The following is a 17551-nucleotide window of genomic DNA, read 5'->3' as shown; positions in this document are numbered from 1 at the left end:
ATCCAACTCAAATTTTCCATTTAATGTCATACCATGACTCCTACTTACCACCTCTTGTTCCACATTAAACATCAAAGCTTCCTCTCTGGTGTTTACTGACTTCATATCTTTAGAGATTCATGTCCCTACCCCATAGTCATTCCTTTTTAAGCTTTACATATTTGACTCAATCATTCCTTGCACTTCATTACCCTTCAACACCTTAATCAGTGCTTTTTTCTCTTAATTCCTTCAAAGGGTTAATAACTTTCTAGTAATAACTTGAACAACATTTTATGTTGTGTATGTGTATGTTATGGTCACACCAGAGCCATAGGTTGTGATGTCACTAGCCATTTTTCCTCTAAGATTTCCTACTGGTGGTAGCAATGGTGGGGGCACCTTGGTCTACACCAGTGCTAACAGCAAATAGCCTTTATTAAAGGTAATGTTAAAAAAAATCTATATAATACATAGGTTGGGGAAAGAGTGTCTGTACATGTGGGTATAGTGCTTAGATTATCCACAAATATAAAGTTAGTTTTTAAAAAGTCATATGATACCCAAATTTAGTTGAATGGAGTTAACAATACAGTTTAGATATTAGAATCCGAATACTCGGGTACATCACTCATGAAAAGTTGTACAGAGATTTGGTTGTGGAAAACAAAGTATATCAATGAGTGGAGATTGTGCCTCAGGCTCCTTTCTAGCCATTTACTTCCCTCTCCATCAGCTCCTCCGTTACCCCTGACTCTCCCAAGCCTTTACTCTGCTTCTGAGGGGTGTGGGAAATACGGTTCTGTATTGTAGTTTAAATGAATTATTACTCAGAGTTTTGTATTAATATGCCTAGTAAGGAATCTATTTGTCAAAAAAACATTTCCTGAATCTTTTTTGTTGTCTGTATTGTTACAGACATACTTGCTGACAGGGATTTTGAAATAAATGACCAAAAATAATTGAAACTGGTGAGATTATACTGTGTTATTTTGACAAAATACGCAGAATTTAAAAATATCGTGCGCAGAATTTTTAATTTTTTGCCACAGAATTCCACCAGGAGTACACTATGCAACACTTCAGTGTAAACAGCCCATGATGCAATCTCATGACAAACCTGCTATCCACCGTAAACATTACTGGTTTGTAGGTTTCTCCCTCTCATCATGTATGCATGTTTTGGATTACTTCCTCTTAGATACATAGTGATCCAGAGAAATGAGAAAAAAGGGCAGAAAATAAGATTGATAACTTGAAAAATGTATTATTTCTTGTCCTTGCTAACATTTACAATGTCTCCCTATTTCACATCTGTAGATGTCACTAATTCCCTGTACTCCTTCTTGCAGATTATTAAATGAAGATGTTTAAATCAACATTTTCAAACTGAGGTGCCTAAAACTGGGCTTCTTAATCCTTATTATGGCTCCTAAATAAAAGTGGCCTGACATTCAGGAGTTCCTACCACCTGTAGCTCCCATTGTCACTGGAAGCTAGGGGGTGCTTAAATTTTCTAAAAATCAGACCACTTAACTATACCTTGATAAAAACCAGACTTGTCACTGACCCCTGAAGTACCCTGCTGGTGACCTCCCCCAGTTTATTACGTTGTTTTTCTTATTACACTTTGCTTATGGTGCTTCAAGTAGTTTTAAGTCCACATGACAACATTAACCATACTGACTTGAATTAATAAGAATAAGATTTCACAAGATACACTATTAAATGCTCCATTAAAATCCAGGTACTCACCACTTTACCCTGGCTACTAATTTTGTAATCCTATTAAAAAATCCAAGTTTCTCTGGTAAGTTTTACTTTTGTAAACCCATGCTACTTATAACTCATATTTCCATTTTTCATTAGATCCTCTGATTTTTTTCAGAATATTTGTTCCATTACTTTACTAGGAAAGCGACGGGATGGTAATTTCCAGGACACACTTTTCTTTGTTTGAAAATCTGTATGATGTTCGCTTTTCTTCAACCTTCTGGTACTTCGGCAGATGTTCGTGACTTTTCAGAAATAGTTATCTTTGTCCCATTTTTGAACTTTAAAATGTGTTAAACATTAATATGCTGGAGAAGGAGGTTCAATTCCCTCTTTCCCCCTTTACCTCTCCCCGCCTTCCAGGCTCTGGGTTAGCTAGAGAGGGTAGAGGCAAAGGAATACATTCCTGAGAGTGATGCAAATTATTCCCCTTCCCTTTAAGGCTGATCTCACTATGCTCCTATAGTACAATGGCTTCAGAAATAAGGGACCAACTTGAACTCAAATCCCATTGTAGCACAAAAACCACCAGTCGTGTCACGTTGTAAGTATTACTACTAGTCCCAAAAAGTGGCACGGGCTGAGGGACGTACTGGCCGCTGCTTCCAGCGCCTCCCATTGGCCTGGAGCAGTGAACCGTGGCCACTGGAAGCTGCGATCGGCCGAATCTACGGACGCAGCAGATAAACAAACCAGCCTGGCCGCCAGGGGCTTTCCCTGCACAAGCGGCGGAACAAGTTTGGGAACCACTGATCTAGAGCAATATGTCTCCTTAAAGGAATAGTTGAAAACATTAAGTATCATCCCTTTCGGTCTACAGCTACAGATATCTGAACATAGAACTTTCACAGAGAACTTAAAGATTCTAGAGACATATTTAAGTGGAGATAAAAAGCCATTCCCCTTGCCCTCCTCCAAAAACATGGTGCTCTCTTAGTCATGCTCCTGTTAAAACATGTTCTGGGAGTGGTAAATACTGTGAAGGACCTTTCATCTTTCCTCTAAAATCTGCAGTGTCAGCAATATAAAAGGTAACACTATCTAGTAAAAGATAGGATAGAAATTACAGCTGAACTGAAAGGCACAGATTGGGCGCACTGAGGCAAATTATGGAAAAGTGACAGAGCATTGGACTAAGAAGTTAAACCACATAGGCAGGGACTAACCTTTTTCAGCTACCTGTCTCTGCTCTCCTCTGGATCTGAGACAGCCTCAGCACCTCACACATGGGAGACTGAACAGAATCCAGCCATCCACCCCCCTCTGTCTCAGGAGATGGCCCAATGGTACAAACTTGGAAAGAAGAGGCTTGCCACCAAACAGACCAGGTTCTTTTGCACCCAGATGGGAATTTATTTGTAATACTGTAGTTTTACATCTGCATTGAAGATTTTTATGAACATTTGTAAGACACTGTTTTTGCTCAAGAGGTTTGTTTCAGTTTGAATGCATTTGTGAATAACGCTATATCAAATATTTTCCAAAATAAAGAAATCCTAGCTATTTTCGAAGATATTTATATGTTGCTATTCAGTTTGATAATTTCTTCACGGCTGAGCTTTAGGCTGAAGTTAAAACTTCAAACAGTTATCAATTTAAAAAAAAAAAACAACGAATACACACATTATGTACCTCAAGGTAGTAACCCACAGATACTGAAATAACTTTACAAGTTACAAAGCAAACACTAAAACAGCAAAAACAGTAAAAGACTATCTGACCTTGTAGAACAGGCAACTCACACCGTCATTTGCAAACTTTGTAGCAAAGACAGAGAGAGATGGAGATGGGGAAGCAGCCCTGAAAGACTGCTCTTTTTTAGCTTCTAAGAACATATTCCACCAATGACTTCTAAATGCTTCTCATTAATCTACAACTTAACCACCATGCTGGGACTCAAACCTTCCAGGTGGGCCTTCCTCTCACTTCAGCCATACCTGATCTATTTTGCCGCTCTTTCCCTTTCTGGCTTTGGGAAAGGTCATCAGTTTTCCCCTCCTCCACACTACGCTACAAGTTCCATTTGCTAAGGTGAGGCAATAACCTTAGCAGATAGAGAAAACAAGGTGTTCAGTCACTACCTAATCTTGTGCTGCAGTTTTCCTTAAAGCTTTCACTGCAGTGAAATTTTTTTTCAAAGCTGTATAAACAGCATGTCTCACCAATGAATGCAAGAAAAAAAACATTAGTTAGTGGGTGGAAAATCTGCCTCTCCCCTGTTAAAGTGAGCTGGAGAAGAGGAGTAAACATCACCTAGTGAGAACATGTCTACATATTAGGCTGTACATCAAGACAGGTTTTTCCACCTCACCTGCTATCACTCGAGCATTATTTGGATGGAAAAAACTGCAGGCACAGCATCCACTGTCACTAATCAGGTCCACCTCCTCTGTGATCCTACCAGAGGACATTTTCTGCCCTCTTCTCTACCACTGCACTGGCTGGTCACGCAGAAACATTAATTCTCATATTCGGCATATTTCTCTCAACTTCTTAAATCGGATTTCCCTTTGTATCAGATACCTGCATTTAGAGTTTTCAAACTCATTCTAATTTCAAGGTTTAGCTACCACTTCATTCCCCCACTCCGCCTTCCCACTCCCCCCACCCCCCAAAAAATTCCTAGTATCTGACAAGGTTATTAGAAAAGAGAACAACTGCCTCCCTTGGTCTACAGGCCATTCTCAAAAGTGACTGCTCAATGCTACTCTCCTTTCCACTCTGTCTTTCACTTATCCTCCCTGACAGACCAATCCTTTAAATTGCTTGGCTGCACAGAATGCACGAACCTAAGCAAGAATGTGACTCACCGATGATCCTTAAAACAAAAAGCCATATCATACACACCAGGCTACAGTCAGAAGTTAACTGGTGTAAACAAGTGAAACTCCGTTTGAGTTACAGCAGATGACTAAAGCTCAGACTTCGGCTAAAGATCACTAGCTAACAGAATAACTTCTTCCACCTCAGTGATGACAAACACTGTGTTGCTTCCATCACACACTTAGCTATAGTTCTCCAAATCCACACATGGTTCCCTATCTTCAGAAGATGAAATTCAAACAAGAATGGAAATTGTTACTACTTTAGTTGGAAAACATAATGCATGCTTTCTAGTTTTCTGCTTTCCCTCTCTTCTCTATCCCATCTGCATCCATCTCTTCTCCAAAAAGATAGAAAGGCTCCGCCTCCTTTTTTCTGTTTATTAAGTTAGCCATAAATGAGATTCTGCAGAAGAGACAAGCACTTTAAAGTTAAAAACATGCTTACTTGAAGATCAAGTAAATCCAGTTCTATCTAATTAGAGCTCAAGCCTTAAATACTCACGCAAATGAGTTACTTTATTCAGAAACATAGCCTAACTGAACCCAACATCTTGAACTCAATAGAACTACTCACAAGTTACTCATGTGCATCTTGTTTGCAGGATCAGACCTTAATTCATTAAATAAGATCATTTGTAACTGGTTACATTCTTCGTTCCTCTCTAATAATGTATCGTCAGCCAAAAAATAAAAAATAGAAGAAACTTTTGTAGTAAACTTTATCATCAAGAACAAGACTGGTGAAGAATAATCCCCCTCAAAGAGCTGCATATTTGAAAACTGATAATTGATTTAGAAGGCAAAGTAAACATGTTGAAATCCTTAAAAACTAAAGTACATCAATAAACGAACAAGACACAAATATTCAAAATGTAGAAAGCTCTTCCTCAGTTTTTGTAACCAGATTCATAAAAAGTGATTTTTTCTTAGTTATTTGAGCAATATACATATAAATACTAATATTGTGTATAATATTATGGGGATATGGGGAATCTGGTGGATGTGATATATCTTGACTTTAGCAAAGCTTTTGATACAGTCTCCCACAGTATTCTTGCCAGAAAGTTAAAAAAGTATGGATTGAATGAATGGACTATAAGGTGGAGAGAAAGCTGGCCAGATTGTCGGGCTCAACGAGTAGTGACCAATGGCTCAATGTCTAGCTGGCAGCCAGTATCAAGCAGAGTGCCCCAGGGGTCGGTCCTGCAGCCGGTTTTGTTCAACATCTTTATTAATGATCTGGATGATGGGATGAATTGTACCCTCAGCAAGTTCACAGATGACACTAAGCTGGGGGGGAAGAGGTAAATACCCTGGAGGGTAGGGATAGGATCCAGAGTGACCTAGACAAATTGGAGGATTGGACCAAAAGAAATCTGATGAGGTTCAACAAGGACAAGTGCAGAGTCCTGCACTTAGGAAGGAAGAATCCCATACACTGCTACAGCCTGGGGACCAACAGGCTAAGCAACAGTTCTGCAGAAAAGGACCTGGGGATTACAGTGGACGAGAAGCTGGATATGAGTCAGCACTGTGCTCTTGTTGCCAAAAAGGCCAGCGGCATATTGGGCTGTGTTAGTAGGAGCATTGCCAGCAGATCGAGGGAAGTGATTATTCCCCTCTATTTGGCACTGGTGGGGCGACACCTGTAGTATTGCATCCTGTTTTGGGCCCCCCACTACAGAAAGGATGTGGAGAAACTGGAGAGAGTCCAGCAGAGGGCAACAAAAATGATTAGGGGGCTGGGGCACATGACTTATGAGGAGAGGCTGAGGGGACTGGTCTTATTTAGTCTGCAGAAGAGAAGAGTGAGGGGGGATTTGATAGCAGCCTTCAACTACCTGAAGGGGGGTTCCAAGGAGGATGGAGCTAGGCTGTTCTCAGTGGTGGCAGATGCCCGAACAAGGAGCAATGGTCTCAAGTTGCAGTGGGGGAGGTCTAGGTTGGATATTAGGAAACTCTATCTCACAAGGAGGGTGGTGATGCACTGGACCGAGTTACCTAGGGAGGTGGTGGAATCTCCTTCCTTAGAGGTTTTTAAGGCTCAGCTTGACAAAGCCCTGTCTGGGATGATTTAGTTGGTGTTGGTCCTTCTTTGAGCAGGGGATTGGACTAGATAACCTCCTGAGGTCTCTACCAACCCTAATATTCTATTATTCTATAATAGCTACGCACACACACACATACACTCCACAATCCTGAAATCAGATCCTTGCACATGGACCCTTGCACTCCACAGAACTCCATTGCAGTCAGTTGTGCACCCCACAGGAACAAAGGTCTGCCCACAGATTGAATTGCAATTTGGGGTCATATCCGCTCAAACATAAAAAGCTAGAAACTGACTAGCAAAACTTTGAAAGAGTTAGTCCAAATTGAACTACTTGTTTGGGAGGGATGGGGGGCAATCTTGAACATCATTGCCCCAAGTCCTTTTCTGAGTCACTGCTTCCTAGGATACAGTTCCCCATCCCATGAGCATGGCTTGCATTCTTTGTTTTTAGATATAGGTCTTAACATTTGGCTGTCTTGAAATGTGTATTGTTTGCTTACACAGAGTTTACCAAGCAAGCCAGATCCCACTGCATCAATGACCTGCCCAATTCAATATTTACCACTCCTCCAATGTATGTGTCATCAACAAACTTCATCAATAACGGTTTTATTGTTTTTCTTCCAAGTCATTGATAAAAATGTTTAAAAGCATAGAGCCAAACACAAAACCCCGTGGGAACCCACTGGAAACACACCATGATGCTAAACAATAGCAATTAGTTCACTCTCTCCCTCCTCTCCCCTTTTACAGAACACTGTAAGAGATAAATAGCATAAATAAAAATAGGATGGTTACAGCCAACCACTTCCAATTTATAGAGCAATTTTATATTAGAGGGGGAAAGGTTGTCCCATAGGTCTGTATTACTACGAATTCTTAGATTCCCCCCGTACCCCCCCCCCGGAACAATAATTTGATCCACAATAAATTCTCTAGCCTTTTACCAACTGAAAGGGGGAATGGGTATGTTTAAATTCTCCACAGTAATGACCCAAACTTGCAACGATCCAGAGACGTGGATCTTCAATTTACTGCAGCGTTGTTGTAGCCCAGGGTAGAAGAGAAACACCTCTCTAATTTACCAGACAAGCAGAGCTCAGCGCAATCATTTGAAAAGACAGTCTCCTCATCCACACGTGCCAATATCACTCTGATTAGCACTCACTAAACACAGAGAGAAAAGACAGAACAGCCTTTCGTCTCGGTTACTCGTGTGTCTTTAAGTCAAGGTAGATCTCAGCGAGGACCTCGCTTTGCCACCGGATTACCTTTCCCCCGCTTCGATATCGGATTCCTACTCTTCGTGTTCCTTCCCCAGCCGCTCAGAAAGCGACGCTCCCGTCGCATCCGCCTCGGAACGACCATTAAGAAATGCACTTACCGGGAAATCATCTCGGCCAAGAGGCTTGTTCTGGCAGCAGCCCCCGCCACTGCCGAGGCAACCAAGAGCTGCTGGTGGCAACTCTGTTCATCCAGCTGAGCTGGGAGGCGGAGCGCTCGCTCTAGCCCTGCCTCACGCCCTAGCCCTCGCCCCCTAACACTCCCCCCATACACACACACACACACACACAGAGGGGCAAGGCTAGGGGTGCTACCGCCAGCCCGGGCACCAGCCCCAGCTACAGCGGCTCCTCACGTGGCCGGGGCAGTGGGGGCAGCCCCGCTCTGTAGCGGCGGCGCTGCCGCTGGGGGGGGCAAGGGAGGCTGGCTCGGTGCAGAGTCCCGGCGGGCACCTGCCCCCGGGGAGCTCCCTCTGCAGGCAGCAGGCGGGCGAGCCCGGAGAGATGGCGGAGGGAATGGGCGGGGGTCAAACCCCCTTTCCCCGAGCGCGATGCGCGCAAGCTGCCGCTCCTGGGTCACCAACTTGCTCCCACGGAAAGTCTCTGCCCCCTACCTTCGTCCCTTCCCGCCGCCTCTGGGCACGCCCCGAGCTGCTGCGGTGCACCTGCGGCGGGAGCATCGCCGGCGGAGCGCAGCTGGGGCCTGGGCTGGAGACCAGCCCTCACCGGCAACGCAACGGCAGCAGATCGGCGCTGCCCGCCCCGCCGGAGCCCTCGGCTCCCGTCTCCTGCATCCACCGAGGAGCTGCGCCTCCCCGCTGCCAGGGCGCCCGCTCCAGCAGCAGCGCCGCGTCGAGAAGCGGCGGGAAGAACGGACGGGGAGCGGGAGGCGGGAGAGTCCGCAGCCCCGGGAGCAGCGGCTGGGGAAGGGGCGGTGCAGGAGCGCACACGGGACTGGCGGGAGGAGGCCCGCGCCCAGAGAGTTCGCACGGCTGGGGTCCTTGTGGGGCTGGGCTACGCGGGCGCTTCTCCCCGGGAGCGAAAGGTGTCCGAGCGCATCCCCCTGCTCCAGGCGTGGACGAGGCTGGGAGGCGACTCGAAATACAGCTACACAAAAGGGGAACCAGGTTTCCTTCTGCAACAGCCCCCCCAGCTCTTCTTAGCTGCCCCGCAGCCTGAGTGTGCAATGTGAGTTCATCAGGAGAGAGGGGCTGGTCTCAGCCCCTGCCCAGGGGCAGGGTGATTTTAAGATAAGAAAGGGCTGGTAATTAAATTAAGGATCTGGAAATCCTTAGATGAGCCCGTAAAACAGGGATTCCTCTGGGGGGGGTGTTGAACAGGGAACTCAGGGGATTTAGAAGAAATACAGCCAAGCACTCTGAGCCAAAGTCCCATCAGAAAAGAGGGAGATGTGAGGGGGAGGGGGGAAAAGACAGGGCCAAAACCCAGGGAAGGGATAGCAGTGGTATAGAGAAGTTCCCCCTCTGCCTGTGGTACTTATGTGGCCCCATCACCGTAGTATCTGTATCCCTCACAATGTCTGAATATTTCTCCTCACACCCCCTCTGTGAGGTAGAGCACTGCTGTTATCCCCATTGTAAAGCTAGGGCACTGAGGTGAACAGACTAAAGGCCAGCTTTTCAAAGGTATTGAGGCACCTAGTGGGATTTTCAAAAGCACCCAGAAGTTTAGGTTCTTTGTAAACCCCACTAGCTGCCTCACTGCATCTTTGGGTGCCTAAAACCTTTGAAACTCTGTCCCTAAGGCAGGGGCCTGAAGTCATACAAGAAGTCCATGCGTGGAGTAGAACCCAGGTCTCAGACCCTATTCCATGCACCAGCCTCTCTCTCTGCTGCATGCTGCAAAAAAAGACTCTGATAGATGAGAGCAAAACCAAGGTGGCCAGTTCTCTGAGACTCCAGCAAATGGTTCCAGGCGATTGGGAAGGATGTCACTTGACAGCATGAAAAGCAGGTCAGGAAGGATGAAGAGAGATAATGAGAGTCAGATGAGAGGAGATCACTTAACCCCCAGAGGGTGGCAGGTTCTACCCCATGGTGGGCTGTAGAACAACGGCTGCTGTGAAATGTTATATTTTAACTGAAAACCATTTTGTTCTGTCATTTTTTGTTCTGAGGTTGAGGAAAGGAAGGAATGAGAAAGTGTCGTATAAGTATCACATATGATTGTATATCAAATCCTTAGGCTTTCAGCTGGCACTGACTCCAGGCTGGAGCACCCACAGAAGAAAAAAACAACTAGCAGGTACTTAGCACCCACCAGCAGCCAATCTCACCCCCTCCCCCAGTGCCTCCTGCCTGGCGGTGGCCCCGCTAATCAATTCCTCCCCCTCCCTTCCAAAGCCTTCTGCACACCACAGAATAGCTGTTCCATGGTGTGCAGGAGGCACTGGGTGGGAGGCAGAGGACTGAAGAAGGGTCAGGAAGAGGCACAGCAGGAGCGGGAAGAAGTGGGGCAGGGGTGGAGCCTTGGGGGAAGGGCTCGGGGGGTGTGACTTCCACAGTGCAGAGAGGAAGTCAGCACCTATATTCAGCTGTATTCAGGCCAATTCCAGAACAAAGAACTGAAATTGCATCCACAGAGTCCATAAAGTCGATGATTATTGTCATGATTTGTATTATTCATGATATCGTATCTCTAGCCCCTGTTTGCCAGAAGCTGGGAATGGGCAACAGGGGCTGGATCACTTGATGATTACTTGTTCTGTTCATTCCCTCTGAAGCACTGGGCATTGGCCACTGTCGGAAGACAGGACTCTCGGCTGGATGGACAATTGATCTGACGCCGTAAGGCCATTCTTATGTTCTTATTCACTGACACCATGGGTGTGCTCAGCACTGTTCACAATGTGCCAGAAAATATAGTCCCTGAGCCAGTGCTTACAAAATGTGTAGCCCTGGATAAGATGGCTCAAGATATTTAAGTATTAGGTGTATAATTATTGAACACATGTTAATATCTTTGAGTGGAGGCCCTGACAGCAATAGAAGTTTTACCTGATTAAGGACTGGAATAGTTGACCCAACTTTTTTTTCCAAGAGAAAGAGCTGCCCAGAGCCCCTGTGCCTGTTTATTTTCCTTTCCTGTTTGCAGTGCCCTGATCTACCTCAGAAGACTCCATTTTTTCTCAGCTTTAAAATGTGGAATTTTCTTGGTGTTCGGTTTGGTCCTTTGAGAACTGTAACTCGATCACTCTAATGTTTTTCTTAAAAGCCTTCCGGAAAGAAACAGTCTTTAAACAGAAGGAAAGCTGAGTTGCCAACTCTCATGATTTTGTCATGAGTCCAATGATAATTATTACTTTCCTTAAAGCCACAACTCTTGGAGTCAAGTGGATATGTGATGATTTCAGCCTTCATTCTCAAAGAAAAAGTAAGTGTCTAACCTTTGTGGCTGTGGAGAAAGCTTCAAAATGTAATACCAGTGCACCCTAAAGGCTCAAAAAGCAGGTGGCAAATAAAAAGAACACCAAATCTATTACTTTTACATAATCTCATGATTTTTAAGCCAATCTCATTATTTCTGAACATTTGGGGTTGGTAATACTGTGAAATTAACTTGAAAGTATCAGTTTCACTCCTGTTTAAAGTCACTTTCTAGTCTATTATTTGTAGTATGGTAACACCCCTAGAGTCCCAGGCAGGTGCAGTATAAACTCATGAGATCTTGCCTTAGTAGGATGTTTCCAAAAATTTAATGTTCTATTCCAAGCTTGATGAACTGCAAAAAGAAAAAAGAAAAGGAGTACTTGTGGCACCTTAGAGACTAACCAATTTATTTGAGCATGAGCTTTCGTGAGCTACAGCTCACTTCATCGGATGCATACCGTGGAAACTGCAGCAGACTTTATATAGACACAGAGAATATGAAACAATACCTCCTCCCACCCCACTGTCCTGCTGGTAATAGCTTATCTAAAGTGATCATCAGGTGGGCCATTTCCAGCACAAATCCAGGTTTTCTCACCCTCCACACAAATTCACTCTCCTGCTGGTGATAGCCCATCCAAATGATCACTTTAGATAAGCTATTACCAGCAGGACAGTGGGGTGGGAGGAGGTATTGTTTCATATTCTCTGTGTATATATAAAGTCTGCTGCAGTTTCCACGGTATGCATCCAATGAAGTGAGCTGTAGCTCACGAAAGCTCATGCTCAAATAAATTGGTTAGTCTCTAAGGTGCCACAAGTACTCCTTTTCTTTTTGCGAATACAGACTAACACGGCTGTTACTCTGAAACCTGCAAAAAGAAAGTAGCCTAAATGATGGAAAGTAATCTACATTATTCTACAATTATTTCAATTGTTGTTTTAAATTGCCTAAGCAGCCTCTGGAATCACGGTTAAAGTTGCCCTCCTTACCAAAATCTGAAAAGGCACCCCTAATAATGCTCTCATTTAAAAATTGCACAACAAATCTGACAACAGAAGAGTTGAAGAGCCCTGTCCCTCTTTCCTAAGCCACCCTTTGTGCCTCTTACTTTTCTTGTGTTCTCTTTTACCCAGCAACCCTTTTCCTTGTTTATTTTAATATATATGACATGAACAGCGTGCAGTTCAAGACCTCAAGCATGAGAACTAGAAGTGAGCCCAATCCACAAAGTTCAGCTCCAAATTTCCCCAAAGTCTGGAAAACTCTGGAAACAGAATTTTCATTCACATCACTGATAGTGAGAGTGAAGAGGGTAGGGCCACTGCGACATGATCAAGGTCTATACAAAAGGGGATATGATAGAGGGCTATAAAATTTTGACTGGTGTGGAGAAAGTGAATAAGTAAGCGTTATTTTACTCTGTCATAACTCAAGAACCAGGGGGTCACCTAATGAAATTAATAGGCAGCAAGTTTAAAACAAACAAAAGGAAGTATTTCTTCACACAACACACCGTCAGCCTGCGGAACTCTTTGCCAGAGGGTGTTGTGAAGGCCAAGACTATAACAGGGTTCAAAAAAGAACTAGATATATATTTTAGTGATAAGATCAAGAAGAAATTGCTGCTGCTTCTTTGAAGCAACACTAAAAAAACTTCAAGAGGTGTGTAATTTTACGTCAGTAGGCATCTTGATCTCCCAAAGACCACAATTAGCCACTATCACCGGGCAGCTGAGGCAATAGCGAAAATCAACAACAGCCTCATAATTTGAGGCACAGTTTCATCAACCAGTGCCACAAAGGATGGCAGAGTTCCAGAGAGTTAGCAGATGCACCATTCTTTCGCTGTTGCTGGAACAGTGACCCCACCTGTCTCTTCCTGTACACTCCGGAATTCTCTAATATTTTAGCATCATGAATCTTGCCAGGCTTACATCCATTAAGGGACTTCTGTGATCCACGACAGGCCGTATGACTTATGGTGGTAGAACTCCATGACCTATTGAGGAGGGGCAAAGAACTGAGATGTGAGTTTCATCACTTGTTCCAGCATGTCTTAGGAAACCTCAAGATTATTCCAAGCCTTCCATTATTTCAGAGACATTAGTAACCTTGATTCCCTAGGTCAGCAGCACCTGCTTCATTGCTGTGCATTCCTCCAGTAGCGCATCTCCTGCTTCTGTGATCTTTCTCACACCAGAGAGCTCTGTGAGGAGTAACAGTCTGCACTCATGGCCACTTTCCAGAGTGTGAGGTGAGGGCAGTGCTCTTGTTCATAGGGTCAGCAGATTTTTTTCAGGGTTGTTTTCCACTGAAAGGCAGCTGCCAGCTCTACACACCAGAAATCAACTGTAGATTGGGGCTTCTACAACTGTAGTCATAGTCAGTCCAGACAGCCACAACATTAGCCTACTAGCAGTTGGAATGTGGTCTGATCCACAATTCACCCTTCTCACAGTTCCATCCAGTAACATACATGGACACAGACCTCAACACCTGTCTTTGCTTTATTTTTAATTACCACCTCAAAGTGCTCTGGGTGCTCTTTTTTCTCCTTGTCCTGTCCTGCTTCCAGGATATCCAGCACTAAGCTTCAGCAAGCTGGAGGATGCAGCAACCTGCAATGCCAGAAAGGGTCTCAATGAGTAAGAAATCCTTGGCAAAAAGGTGGCCTATCTAGAAAATATCCACAGTCCTTGTCAGTAGGTGCTGCTATGGCTCCATGACCCAGGTTCAGAGCCAGAAGCTGACTCACTACCCTGTCACTCAAATCACCACCAATATAGGTTAATTGGCAACTAAATAGAGGATCAATTGACAAGTGTAGCCACAGCTGAAGGGCTAATTAGAGGCGAAGCAACCCCAGCTGCTGGGGGCCGATAAATAGAGAGGAAGCAATCCTGGCATGAAGATCATAGAGGAAGGTGCTAGCACTGTGCCGTGCCTCCCAGGGTATGTCTATATGGCAGTTAAAAACCCATGGCTGGCCTATGCTAGCTGACTTGGGCTCAGTCTAATGGTCTGTTTAATTGTGGTGGAGACATTTGCGCTCAGGCTGGAGCCTGGGCTCTAGGACTCTGCTAGGTAGGAGGGTCCTAGAGCTAGAGCCTGAGCCTGATGTCTCCACCACAGGTAAACAAGCCCCTTCATCTGAGCCCCATGAGCCAGAGGCCTCTAGTGTAGGCCCACTGAGGGTGTCAAACTGTAGTGTAGACATACCCACAGAAGAAAGAGGGGGAGCTGGCTGGGACTTGTAAATAGTACTACATGCAATGACCTGCGAGAATAGTACAATAAAGCCTCGTGGGGGTGAAGGTAGCCTGGAGTGAGTGTGGCCTGCACCTTAGGTAAGAGACTCAGAGAGGACTTTCCTGTCCCACAATTCGCTCCTAAAAACAAGGTCAGCTGGACAGGCTACAAATTGAATGTTGCAGTTATCTCTTCACAGCCATCTTTTCTGCCCTTGCAACCACTTAGAGTACTATGTGTGGATGCAAAACATGGTTGCAAGGGCAGAAAAGATGGCTGTGAAGAGATAATTGCAACATTCAATTTGTAGCCGGTTCAGCTGACCATTCCCCTAACCAGTTACACAAAGTCACGGTTCTATCAGTAACATGTACAGGGCCTTACATTTCTTAGCCATTTACATCACTATGAGTTTTGAGCTGTTGCCAGGAGGTGTTCTACATAAAAGTAAACATTTAACAGATTTCAAAATTATTGTAGGGATCAGAAAGTTAGGGAAACTTTTTCTAACATTTAATTGAAAAATATGTTGTGGCATTGGCTATTTTTTCCAACGGTTCAAGACCAGTTTGGGTCCACACTTTAAATGTAGGACTTATTGGTATATCTGGAGAACGGGTCCTTGCCCTAATTTATCACAGTTTAGAACAAGTGTTCTTTTCCACTGCTGGTGAAAGAAAATAGGCACACTAATTTACTGTTTTTAGAAGAGGTGTAGCAATGCCTGTTGTGATGCACTGAGGAAAAAGGCAAAAATCACACTCTAGGAAAGAATACAGAAATACTCACAGAACATGCACTGGAGATAGCCCATTCTTTAATCCATTTATTACTGCCTACAGTTCCTTGTGACAGCAAGTTAGTTTATTTGCTCAGTATTATTTTGTTAATCTGTATCCACTAAATTTTAATAAAAAGCAAAAATAATTTAAAAAATGCAATAGAGACATTATCCATTGACAACTCCTATTTGTCCAGTGTTTAACATGGCTGGGTACAACTGTTTCTATTATACACCTAATTGCTACCAACTCATGAAGAGTAAGAGTGATGTTCCTGCTAGAATATGGTAATTTGATCTTGATACCTATTAACATAGTCAGACGTCACAGGGTGGATCAGGCCTGTGTTTTCATAATATATGCCGCCTCCCACTGACAAACTGACCCCAAGCTGGAGATCACTGATGCTAGGAACACTACCCCAAAGTTACACTTGTTCCAGTGTTCCTTTGCCCCCTTTCTACTTATGCAATATGAAGAGAGGAGCAGGATTGATCTATTGAGATGTCCAGGAAACTTTATAACACGTTTTATTTTCATTTTTCTCTCAGAAATGAATCTTTCTTTAGGCACCACTTTCCTGCTTTCCCTCTCTGCTTCCTCAAAAAGGAATGCCCAAAGAAGAGTAGAAGCAGGCATAGGCACCCGCAGAAAAAAAGTGGATGCTTTAGCACCCACCAGCAGCCAAACCCCCTCCCTGCCCCCGCCCAGTGCCTTGAGTCCACTGGGAGCCCCACCGATCAACTCCTCCCCCTCCCTCCCAGCACCTCCTGCATGCCATGGAACAGTGGATTGTGGTCGGCAGGAGGTGCTGAAGAGCGGGGACAGGGCGTGCTTGTGGGAGGGCACAGAACTGGATGGGAAGAGGCGTGGGGGGGCAGGGGCGGGAAAAGGCGGGGCGGGTTTGAGGGAAGGGGTTGGGTTGGGACAGGGCCTGGGGCAGAGTGGGGAGAGAATTGAGCACCCCTGGAGCCTGGAGGAAGCAGGCATGGATTAACCAATGTGCACTCAGTGTACTTGCCCAGGGCCCTATGTCAGGGCCCCCCCCAACCTCTGGGGGAAAAAAAAAACCTTGAGTGGTGCTGTGTACCTGTGCACCCAGTCGCAACTCAGGTTTGGCCTGATTGGGTGGTGCTGTGACCTGGCTGGTGATTGGCCCTCCCATTTCTACCATAACCACTGAACCATCAGGTTTTCTGCACTTGCCCCAGAAAGTCCAACATCTCACACTCCAGCTGACAGCCTCTGTTCTGGTGGTGGCACACTGAAGTTTTGCCTAGGGCAGCAATATTCTTGCATTTCAAATGCTGTCTAGTTTAAGGAGGGGGGGGGGGCGCAATTTCCATAGTGTGTGGGGCTCTGCAATTCTTTATTCTGAGCCTGGGTATGAGTCAGATGAAATCTAAAGTAAGAAGATACAGCCCTGCTCTCTTTTCTGTAACAGATTTGTATTTTTAAAAGTCAAATATCTAGGGTCCTATGTATACAATGTGAATGGGATATTATATGTCAAAGCTAGAAATGAAAAGGAAGTTTGATGTGTAATTAATTCTGTCCGTCTGTGGCAAGAGCATTTTTCAGTCAGTGAATAGATTTAGATAACCAGATATTTATAAAAAGCTTTTAAATATCATTAGAATGTATCTTTTCTTTTTTAAGGGAAAGATAAATCTTACACAGGTAGATATTAATCTGAAACAGCAGTAGCACGTGTGTGCTCATCTTTTGTACAATTGATAGCCAGGGATCCACTTACTTTCTACTGGTTTCCATTTAGCCACATTTATAAACCTATTTAGGAAGGATCAAGTGGGCAAAAGGGGAAGAGAGTGGCATTACCTGTTTCTGAGTCACTGGCACCTGGGAAGAAAGTCATCTTGAATGCTTATAGATCAATGTCCTAACAAATAAAACACAAGATGAGGTACTAGCTGGTGTCTGTTACAAACCACCAAATCACACTAGAACAGTGTGACCAGCTCCATAAGCCCCTATCCATAATAGGGGATAAGACTGGGGGAGAGCTGCATTATAATGTGGGATTTCAAGCTTAGTGACAGGCTGGAGGTCTCATGCTGCCAGTACTGAAACATCCTCAGAATTTCTAATTATAATAAATGACAATTTCCTAATTCCAAAATTGCTGCATTCAATATAGCAAAATTCTATTTCAGACCTCATCTTGACACAAAAAGAGGAACTGATTACAGAACT

The 17551-nt window shown here is 44.4% G+C and overlaps 1 protein-coding gene across 4 annotated transcripts in view; it reads right to left on the bottom strand.

The window, feature by feature from the left end:
• Nucleotides 1-8895, bottom strand: part of SYTL5 (synaptotagmin like 5) — a 169099-nt gene extending 160204 nt beyond the window's left edge. For 3 of the 4 annotated variants that reach the window (XM_048864031.1, XM_048864060.2, XM_048864051.2), the window contains exon 1: nucleotides 8015-8140. The gene's annotated coding sequence lies outside the window, so the exon portion shown is untranslated. Of the gene's footprint in view, nucleotides 1-8014; nucleotides 8141-8527 lie in introns of those variants that run through there. The other variant, XM_048864042.2, reaches the window with a different exon arrangement.
• Between the last annotated feature and the right edge of the window lie 8656 nt (nucleotides 8896-17551).

This window comes from Caretta caretta, chromosome 1 (assembly GCF_965140235.1).
Source record: "Caretta caretta isolate rCarCar2 chromosome 1, rCarCar1.hap1, whole genome shotgun sequence".
Classification (NCBI taxonomy): Eukaryota; Metazoa; Chordata; order Testudines; family Cheloniidae; genus Caretta; species Caretta caretta.
Note: the sequence above shows the minus strand (reverse complement) of the source record. Positions and strands in the feature narration are given on the sequence as shown.